Source organism: Tyto alba, unplaced genomic scaffold (assembly GCF_018691265.1).
Source record: "Tyto alba isolate M040663 unplaced genomic scaffold, T.alba_DEE_v4.0 Super-Scaffold_2, whole genome shotgun sequence".
NCBI lineage: Eukaryota > Metazoa > Chordata > Aves > Strigiformes > Tytonidae > Tyto > Tyto alba.
The window spans coordinates 39,642,966-39,654,291 of NW_024881282.1; the positions used below are offsets into that span (position 1 = coordinate 39,642,966).

General features: G+C 45.0%; 1 non-coding gene across 1 annotated transcript; it reads right to left on the minus strand.

Annotated features, from left to right (window-relative positions):
- Window positions 1–11,021: 11,021 nt before the first annotated feature.
- On the minus strand, window positions 11,022–11,093 carry TRNAD-GUC. The gene has a single exon. It is a non-coding gene; the product is annotated as a tRNA-Asp (tRNA).
- Between the last annotated feature and the right edge of the window lie 233 nt (window positions 11,094–11,326).

The following is an 11,326-nucleotide window of genomic DNA, read 5'->3' on the forward strand; positions in this document are numbered from 1 at the left end:
ACTGGGCAGATCCTAAAAGCCTCTGCCATCTCTGGAACAGTTTGGTTTCACACTATTAATATTCAAGTTCAACTTCTGGGTATGTTCAGCCTCAGCACTGCGAAGGAAGGCTCTCGCCCGGCCTTCTTGCCTTGCTTCTTCGCTCATCCTCCACTCATGGCTGGGACTGAGCCTTTGCTGCTGTCCCGATGGGCGATCAGTCTTCACGTGGTGCAACTTGGCTTCGCATCATCTGCGCTTGTCCAACAGACCACTGAACTAGTTGTGGATTCACAGGGCCTAAAATGCATGGGGTTAACACAGATAGTTTTGTTTTGTCGGGAAAACACAGCTTGAATTGTGTGGTCTCTCTGTCTTGTGTACCATAATGCTCTACAGCTTCCCCGTGAGATAAGACTGTACTACAGGGAGTTAAACACTGTTAGTACAAAAACATTACTGGGAAAAGCAAATGTCATCTGTTTGGCAAAACAGATTTTGGAAATTACAGCAATATTTGTTAACTGGTCAGCATTATGGGGATGACCAGTAACCCCCACTGCAATTTTCATGGAGCTAAATAACCCTTTATGTGGAAGTTTTCATCATAAACTGGAAACAATGCTCAAAATTTCTAGGACAGTCAGATTAGGTTTGCGCAAGCTTGGCTTCCTAACAAAACCTCAAGCAAACGTTTTAAGTCTTTGGCTCCTGGCACTGCTGCCTGACCCCACACCCTGAAGGTTGGGAGAGCTCCAGCCCTCCAAGCACTGTGGGCAGGGCAGGGGGACGAATGTCCAGGCTGCAACTGGCAATGCCTTTCCAATTAATTCAATACCTTCAAAAGACAATAATTCTTTGGAAATTCAAGGTAAAAATTTCCTCTTGTAACTGACATTTACTCAGCAACATAAACAAGTGATTGAAGGACAAAACGTGAGTCACAATGTGGAATTAAAAATATTTGTAATCTTTAGTAATGGGCGAGCACTTTGTCACGCTAACTGCTTCCAACGAGCTCATTTTGGCCTGAAGCTGTTGAGACTTGTTTCTCTGATGTGGCAACTTCTTCCGTACTGTTGGGAAAGCAACACTGACCTATCAAAATGTGAAGTCCCTGTGGGAATAGCCTTCTCCTCCTACCTTTCACCCTTCTCCCATCTGGAGAGGACACTAAAGTGGTTTCTTTCCTTTCAATGTTCTCTTGCTTCTTAAATTAGTTGTATCCAAAGAGGCTGCAGAGGCTCCATGATGCTACGTTCTCAGTATAGTCCATACACCTTCCCCACAAAACTTTGTAGTCAAAATTACAACACAGACTTAGGGGGAACTACTCTCGTTTAGCAAAAATTTTGAAATCATCCACGCAAGGAGTCTGTGGCAGATCCTAGCTGTGCACAAAGTTCTCCAAAATCCCAGTTGGTATCTGTGACAAGATCCATGCTGAGCACTCCTGTGTCCTTCCAGACAGAGGCTACACTTCTGAGTCTGAAAGGGCACCTCATAGGACATACAGCCTGACAGTGACAAAAGCAATATATTTAATTAAGAACATAATTGATTAAGAGCTTTCAGAAGCAGACCAAACCAAGAGCCCACCTCACTCAGTATCTTCTCCCTGTTTAAGGAGAACAGCATAAGAAATATGAAGTATGGTGTGTTTTTTCCCCTGGTATAATCTCCCAGGTTATAGAAATCCGCTCTTTATAGATTTCAGGATTTGGAAGCTGCACCCACTCAAAAATGTTTTAAAGGCACTGTTAGATCTAGGCTTCATGACTGTTTAACTCTTTTGAACCTGTTTATACTCCCAGTGTCCACAACATCCTGTGACAATGAGTTTCATAGTTTACATGGCTGCATTTAACTCATTTAGCTGCACGAAAAAGCACTTTCTTTTGCTTGCCTGATTGCCAAAAATTTCATTGGGTGCCTCCTAGTTCTCCTTTTATGAGAAACAATAAATAACCATTCCCAGTTCATCTTCTCCGGACCACTTGTGATTTTATAGACATTTATATTAAAACGTTTAAAAATACATTCCCTGAGCTTTTATCAATGTCTTCACATAAACATACAACCTGTTTCATATTACTCGGGTTGAAACCTGCCATGGCTGTTGTCCAGCTACATATTTTAGCAACAAAAGTAAATATGTCCAACCAAGCCTCTTGCACTGTTTTGTGTATTTGTCTGGCAATAGTGCTTCCTCCTTTTTAGGGTTTGGTAGGAAGTATTTATTTAAAAGCAAGACTGGATGAATACTTCCCTCGTTGGACTCTCTCAGACACTCAGAGTACTCCAGATCTTAACTGTAGGAAAACTGGGGAGGGATACTGGCAATGTAAGAAGGGCAAGCACCACGTGCCCCGTGAGCTGGACTGATGGCTGGAAAATCTCACCTGCCAGTGGGCTCAAATCCTAAGCCGGCAATTTGACTTGCAGCATCTCTTTGTGTGCACAGGGATTTGCCCCATGGTTTGATGTTTGCTGCCAGCTGGGAGTGGGCATGGGGTGCAATTATATATTAAATGCAAGCTGAAGTCAAAACTGGGTGCAGCTGCTCACTTCTAATAAATTTTGGAGTGAGGCTGTGCAGTGTGAAAGGTCATATGCAGGATTTCCTTTCGATAAGACATATGTTGCTGTCCCAGAGGAAACAGGAGCTACCCAGCGTGTCTGTACCAGCTTGTTTGTTCATTTCTTTAAGGAGTTTGGTAGACTTCTAGACTCCCTCTGGCAGCCCATATATTGGTGTAAAATCTACCCTGCCAGGAGGTGCTAAGTTAATGAAGGGAATCAGCCAGAAAAAAAACAAACCAAACCAAACCAAACCAAAACCAACCAACCAACCAACCAAAAACAAAAAACCACCACAACACTGAAAAGAGAAATCTATTGACTCTTAGTAGAAATATTCCTTTTCATACTCTGGGAGCGGAAAGACATTGAAAAGGCTTTATGCTGTGCTTCATAAAGAGCAGGTGGGGAGGGATGCTGGGGAAGCTTTAAGGGGTTATACCTAGTTTTGGCACAAGACTCCCTGTGGTCTGTCTGCACTGCTTCTGAGACCCACCTCAGTGAGAATGGCCAAAGCTCAGTGGGGCCATGGTGTCCTTGGAGGGTGGCTGGGGTATCCCCTGCCAGCCCCGCACAGTGCTCCCCACAGCCCAGCCCTGGCTAACAGGGAGGAGGAGGGTAAAAGGTGCCAGTCTGGGGAGCTGGGGTCCATGCTGTATTCCTCACAAAAGCCCAAATGCTCTGCTGCTGACTGTTTGCTCTCCTGGGTCACAGAGGGCAATAGTGAAGAAAGGTCTCACCACTGGCCCTAACACATCTAAATTCCCAAAGCTATGGAGGGGACACAACCCCCTTGTCCAACCTGGAGTGCCTGAAACCGGGTTCCAGGCAGCTAAATGGACTGCCCATGGCTTCAGCCAGAGACCCGCAGAAGTCAGGCACTTACAAAGTAAATGTATGTGAGCATGTCTTCTGAAGAGGTCTCTCAAACTTATTGTTTCCCCTTAGTGACACCATTTGAGCCAAAATGACATCAGCTCCTGCCATCTATGAGCATCTATGCTATTGCTATAGAGCCATCTATGTTATTTCTTCAGTCCAGGCTGCACGGTGCCTGCCCAGGCATCTTGATGAGTGACCAGGATGAGAGGATCCCACTTCAGAGGAGTCCCACCAGTTACAAGCAGTATTTCTTTACACGCATGAGGGCCTGCCTGCACCTTGATGCTATCCTTGTTCAGCAGGAATTTTCAGCTCTGATCTCTTGGGTTTTCTTGAACCCCCTTCTCTGCTGAAGATGGTCCCAGGCAACTCATCAAAGACTTTCCTTCAGGTCATGTGCTGAGTACAATGAAAAATCATCTCTTGGCCATCTGAACTCAACCAGTCTCAGGCAATAAGGATGCAGCCCCAAGGTTTTCACTTGGGCTGGGGATGTTCCCACCTATTTTAGCAGGGAAGCTGAGAGGGAGAAGGGGAAAGGTCTGCAGTTCATGGTCCAGAACGGCTCTGCACAAACCTGCACAAAAGCCCTATGCTCTGGGTGCATGGCCTTTCCCAAGGTGGTCCTGCTTCACAGTTTCAGAGCTATCCTGGCACAGAACAGGCATCCTGGGGTAGTAACATCACTTGATTGAGGTTACTTGTGGGGAGCCAAGAGGAAAAGATCAATCCTTCTGCTGAGAGCACCACAAGTATGGAAACCTGGACAGATAAGGTACGCCACAGGTTTTAAGTGAAGAGAGTGTCACTGGAATAGCAGACTTAAATCAGTTTGCATGTTATGTCGCATGTTATGCAACAAGTTGGGGAAGAGTCAGGAAGGCAATTCTGCCTTATGAAATAGCCATGCCAGAAACAACAATGAAAGAAATCTGAAGGTTACTTCCCCTGTTGTGAAAAGCTAACTATGCCTGTGGTAATCATCTCCAGTTCTTCTCAGGTTTGGGGCATCCTCATCACAGGCAAAGTGGGGAGTCTGCAAGTATATCAATTTAGGGAGTCTTCCCTTTATGGCAAAACACTGTGTGGGCTTTGTGGATATTCCTGCAAAGGGGCTGAGATCTTAGGGGCAAAGGAATAGCAAACGGAGACGACTAATGAAGAGCATTGCAGGGAGCAGCTCATCACTGCAGAGTAAATGGTGGGACTTGTCAGCCAGTAGCCTAAGGGAGGATAAGTGAAGGCACACTTGAGTTTGAGAAATAAAGAAGACAACAAACTGTGAACAAGCAATTGCTGCTCACACCCTCACAGCCCTTCACTGAGAAGTTATTATCCATGTTGAATGGTTTTGAGAGAATTTGGAGAAAGCATTTCTCTTTGGCTCTTTTGAGAATTCTTTTTTGATAAATCTTCTGCTTCCTTTTTCTTTTTTTTTCCTCCTCTATAATAAAGTGTTGTTTGATTAAACCTCTTTCATTACTTATTATGAAAAAACAGAGTTTGTTAAGCACTGGCATGAAATAACTCCATTTTCCCACTTTGACCTCTGCAAGTTGAAGCCAATGCTGCTGCCAGGCAAAGCCTAGCAGAAGGGTCACAGAGGCAAATTCCAATTTAAAAACATGAGATTCTTCTGTGCCAGATACAAAGCCTTTGAAATTTGGAAGGACTGGCAGCACCACGTAAGCATGTGTAGTAATATAAACATTGCTCTAATGCTCTAAGTCTTCAGATCACACTCCAAGTCTACACATAAGAGGGGGCAGAAATGTAAAATCAAATGGTTTGTGAAAATTTCCATTAAGATCAGAATGAGAGGAAGGCACATGACTAAGTTTTTCTTCCAAAATTGTAATAGAAGCTTTTGCTGTTTAGTAAATATTTCTTCTCTGCTCCCATTCTTGAGTAAAGACATCTGTATTTGACATGTATGAGACTTCAGCTTTTTGCTGAAACCTTTGGGTAATATGGTATTTTCCTGCACAATTATTTCATTTATACTTGTGTTCTTACTCTGGTTTGCATTCCTGCTCTGACCTTAGACATGAGGGACAAATATCCAAATAATTACATGCAAAAGCTCTGCACCGTCTCCCTGAATAATTAAAAAAAAAGGCTCAAAGCAGCATATCTAACTAAAAAATAAAATCCAGCCTACTGATATACAGATGTAGACTATTGGCCTGACAATGAGCTCAAAAGCAGCCTTATTACTGCATGTTACACTGACCAGAAGCCATTGCCTCGTGGAAGCAGGAGGAGATGAATGTATTTCTGTCACCTGTTGGTGCAAGTCAGCACCAGATCTAGGTGCAATTCAATAGCGCTCCTACCCCTGAAACAATACCCCGAGTTTATCTGGAGGTCAGTTTGTATCGATCTCCAGGGAAAAGGTCACTCAAAGCTGAACCCTATGAAAACAAACATGAAACCTCATCTTGGAAACCTTTAGATATCAGACAACAGAGACAAAAATCCCTTTGTGATCATGGAGTTTATTCTGCAGGAAGATGAGTATCTGCATCCTATTCAAGCAAAGTGCTTATGAACATGCTTTGAATGAAATATACATGCCATCCCTTTTGTTTCAATAACAATTCTTGGATGCTTAAAATTTAGTATGAGCTTGTGTGTTTGGTACCTCATGAAACGGAAAGGGCCCAATCACCCAGAAGCATATGTTTTAAAAATTGATAATTGAGAAGGTTATGAAGCTAATAATAGCTATAGATAGATAGAAAATATAGATGATTTCTTCATATACCACAATTCTGTCTGTATAATAAAGTTTTGTGTGTGCTATGCTTCTCAGATGGAATTGGATGCTGCAACCCACTGTTGGTAAATGTGAATAACATGACCAGAAAGAGTAAATGCTGCCATCCAGGAGATTTCAAAAGCTTTAACAAAGAAATTATCTGAGAAAAAACCAAAATGCTGAGCAGGATAAGTGGTGTGATAGACATTTAGCATCAAATCAACAGAAGAATTAACCGTGTATCATCTGGATTTTCATTTTTGAGGCAGTAATTGACCTTACCTGAGCCTGTCATAATGATATCCTGAGGTTGCCAGAACTCTGTGTACAGTTAAATAACTTTCTCTTGGAGAAGACAACACACTGCACACCTTGAAGTGGTAGAACTGAATTGTGGCATAACTGTGCAGAAATGCAAATACAGGGAGTTCAAGTGGCAATTTCAAAGTTAGTTACTTAATAGTGTATTCCAAAGTTGTAGGTTAACATTTTCAAATGTGTAGTGTGATTTCAGGTGCATTAGTTTTGAAATAATATGTGTGACTGAACATCAGGTCTCTATGATACCTTAAACAAAGCACCTAAAAGCTGAGGCTAATCATTCTGCTGGTGTAAGCTGTGTGCATGTCTAGCAACATGGAAGTTAAAAAAAAAAAAAAGATTGCCCATGCAAAAGTATTTTAAAAATCAGAAGAAAGGAGGAACTGAAAAAATTACAAAACAGATTTCCTCCAAATGAAATGTAGAAATACAGCTGTATGAAATGGCTGTTGGCTTCTGCAGGGAAGACAGGACTGGGAAACTTTCTCAGAAAAACAGAAATAGATCTGCTAAAGCTGCTCAAAAATAAATGCAGGATAAACTATGAATAAGATAATGCTTTTAAATATTTTTTACCCTGTTTGTCCCAGGGAACTGGATCCATTCCTGGTCATTCATGTACAAAACTGAATAGTTCCTTGTAAATCATTATGCTCAAGTATTAAGTGTTCAGTATGTTAACAGCTACTGGGGAAAAAGTGAACATCTAATTTACCCTTATTATAAGCTAACGTGGAAAGATGCCAGGCTATTTTGGAGGAATCATAAAACCACAGCATGCATTGGGATCGAATGCCAGATGGTGGCCTGGGTATTTTTTAACCAGCCGGTAGGTCAGCATCCCATCTGGCTTAGATTAGCATTGCCCCGCTGACCCAAGTGGGGCTGCAGCAACGGGCAGCCCCTGAAGACCCAGCCCTGTGCAAAGAGATCGGAAATCTTCAGTGGAAAGGACTCCACCGCCAGCTCCTGGGTGGCACGCTGTGCTCACAGACCTGCATCCTGCTCTGCGACGGCTGGCGTGCCACGGAGCCGTGGGAGCAGGGTGCTCCTCGGGGGCTGGCGGGACCGTGCTGCCACCGGCACGGGCGCAGCCCCGCAGTACGCGCACAGGGCGAGCAGGGCAGGGACGGTGGCAGCAACCCAGGACAGGCACGGCCCGGCTCTCATCCTCACGCAGCTCTTTTCCCGGGAGCTGATCAAAGGCTGGCACCATCACAGAGCTGGCCGAGGATGCTGGCAGTCAGACTCCTTGGTGAAGGGAGAAGACCGCAGAGCTCGCTGAGGTCCACAGGGCTGACAGTGCATACTGACAATGACAGGCTAAAACTTCTCGAATTAAGATTAAATTCTTCCAGGATGCATTTTTTAATTTATTTGATCAGCTGGTTCACCATGTGTAGGGATCAGAAGCATATAGCAGCTACTGGTGTAAACTGTTTCAGTACCTTCTGAGGGGCAACCACATTCCCCTCTCCTCTTACCAGCTAAAAGGTTTAGCACCAAGAGTCTCTGTAGAATAATCAAAGTGGAATAGAGGGCTTGTATCCTCCTAAACTGTCAGCTCATCACACTTACACTGGATGTCCTGACCTGCAAAAAAGCTCCAGTGCTTATTCTTGCTATTAGCCCTTGCTGAGCCCTTACAGTAACATTTTTTACTCTGCTTTACCTGATCCACCTATTTACTGATTACTTTCCTTCTAAGTAAGAACACAATTAGCATATTCTCAGTAGCTGGTTCTGTTTAGGTTTCCCCATTCGGCCTGCTTAGAACAATTGCCAAGAACTTATTTTTAACTAGGCTTAAAACATTAATTTATTGCTATAGTTATTAAGTTTAAGAAGGGGGTCCTCTCTTCTCTTCCTTGCCCTTAGACTAGCCAACAACATAAAACTTCCAAGATTCTCAGTGCTCCTAAGTTTGTGTTTCCTCATTACTAATAATATAAAGCAGTTTCCAACATTTGCAAGCAATTGTTTGCCTTCCAAAAACCTTCTTGACAAAAGGTAATTAAAATGTTTGGCAAAGTTAAGCATACATAAACCACACATAGTTAAACACACATATGGGTACAACACACAGAGGACAGAACACACAGAGTTACACAGTACCCAGGGCTTGAACATGCTTAAACATGATGCTTTTAACAAGATGCTGTTAACATGCTCAGGCTGAACCTCCAGCCCAGACTCCCCCTCAGCACTGCTTTGCTACCACGCTGTGTGATCAAGCGGTAGTTTACATTCCAGCCCACTCTCGACTTGCTGGTTTGGCCACAGCTTTCTCTCCCAGCCATAAGGCTGATAACAGCTCTCCCTGAACTTTTGATAAGGTGAAGATAATAAAACACACACGTGATGGCAAGCTGAGTGGCATGACTAGAAACATCAAAAGAGATGCAGATGAAAGCTGAACATGGATAATTCAATAGGCATTTGAAGACAAAATCAAGACAAGATTTCTCCTAGCAATACAGCCGTGTTTGCTCCTCCAAATTTCATTAGTGCTGGCCCTTATTCAAACTACCCTTCTGCAAACTCTTCGGGAGACTTCCCGACAGGGCTCCCTGACCTTGTGCCTCCTGTGGACTTTGCCCACAGGGAAACCAGCCTGGACCGCACTGGAATTCTCATGGCAGTCCGAGGCGGTGCAGGCTGCTGGGGCTGGGCTTACCAGCATCGCTGCTGGAGATCCAGCGGTCCTGGCTCCATGCTGCCAGGTGGGGTGTGACAGCACTCTGGGGGTGCATGGGGAGGATTCGGTACCGCAGAAGAGGGGAAAGAGGTTGACCTGACCTGGGGGAGACTTAGGTGAGAACAAAGTCTCCCCATGAGAACATGGGGAGAAAGGCTGACTTTGTAAAACCCTGATCAATGCCCTGAGCTCCTTGTTCTTCTTCCTTTTATCTTTGCCCAGGCACAAATGAGAATGACTTTCTGAGACTCCAGAAGCTGCATGTCTATAGCAAAACTTTGCTTCTTGGATAGTTTGCTTGTGCCCTGTGAAAGCTTAATCTGAAAAGAGGAACCCCAACTAAGCAGGTATGGATTTGCTTGCATGACTCTTTTTTATGCCCGCAAAGCACTGTCAGCATATTTCTGTTTTGAATGAATTGCTTTTCTAATTCCTTATTATTTTATGACAGCTGAAATTTCCTGACTGGATGGCAACACATATGAACTACTAAATGGTTCTTAAATCTTATTTTATGGTCCATCCTCTGTTTTGAAATAAACTGCCTACTAAACAAAATCAGTTTCCTTGTGTTTCTGATGACATATATATGTGGATTTTGAGAAAGGGAAGTGAGCATGGGAGGAAATTTAGAAATTGCAAAAAAATGTTGAGGTTATTTTTTCTTCTTTCCATAACACACACAGCAATAGATCTGCTGAAATTTCCTTCCTCTCCCGTCCAGGTTTGCCTGCATTTGGCTCTAGTCCCGCTGGTTTATACAAAGCTCCAGGGTGTCACTGTGGACGACACTCCATGTCACAACCCCTCTTCTTCATGTGCTCCTCATTTTCAGATGGGACAGCTGGCGAGCCCACATAAGGCACCTCTTGCTCTTGCGCTGTACCTCAAGCCTTGCACCCCTCCTGGGTCTGCAGCTCCTCCCACGAGTGTGTGCACATGGGCTGAAGATGTGCTGTTTCAGAAACCGATTTCAAAGGGTGACAAAAGTTTAGGTTCTGCATTTGGCATCACATCCATGGCTTCCAGCAATGTTTTGTCAAGAGCAATTGCCCTTTGTTGCCAAACTCTGCTGTCAAATTGGATCTTAGCTCTTACTACACAGAGATAATTTTTCTTGTGTATGTCCTCACTTGAACACTTGCTGCTGTGTTTGTGTGGTTGATGCAGGGTCACTCATGGTACAGAATAACTACAGAAACGTAGTCTTTGCTAGCGCAGCAGATGACACCGACCTGCTGGCTGGAAGTACGGGTTTGGGATGGGATCTCCCAGCGTCTCAGGGCTTCCCAGTCTCCACAGTTCTCACTTTGAGGATTAAAATATGGTGCTGCATTACCACAGGCCAGGAGATGGCCTTCGGCCTTCCACCTTCCCTCTTTCGCCGTGTCCCTTTGACCTGTCCCTCTTCCCGTTGTTTCTACCTCACGGGTTTTGGGTGAGGCAGGGTTTTTTTCTTCCCTCCATCTTGGTTTTAAAAAAAAAGTGAATGTCTTGGAAAGGCTTAATTAACCCCCCTGCTCAACCGTTTGAGCCATTTAAATATGAAAATACTTTCCCCACACGTTCTCCCAGTTAAGCAGCCAAGCTTGTAAAGCCTCGCAGCTGCCCCACCAGCCCCCAGGCTGCCTCAGGCCTGAGGCAGGCCCCGCCTGGGTTTTCCTTCTGTGCTTCCCGTATTAAATTCGCGGCAACTCTTCCAACGGCTGCCTGGCAGCGGCTCTGATTTCGCAAATAATTGCTTTTTGCCCCTAGGGTAGGGGGCCGCATAGGGAAAGGAGAAAAAAAAAAAAAATGTACCTCCCCGTCGGGGAATCGAACCCCGGTCTCCCGCGTGACAGGCGGGGATACTTACCACTATACTAACGAGGAACTGTACGTGACAGCTTTTTCCCAGTGGCCACCAAATGGATCTTCTTGGCTCGCGACGCGGCGGCGGGCCGGGCCAGCCCCGTCCCGCCCCGCCCCGCCCCCTCGCGGCGGCCCCCGCGGCCCGCCGCGCCCCTCCCGCAACGCGCCGCACGGGCCGCAGTTTCCCCGTGCCAGCCACCTCCGCTTTTCCCGCCGCGGGAGGAACTACGCCTCCCGGCAGCCAGCGCGCGCGC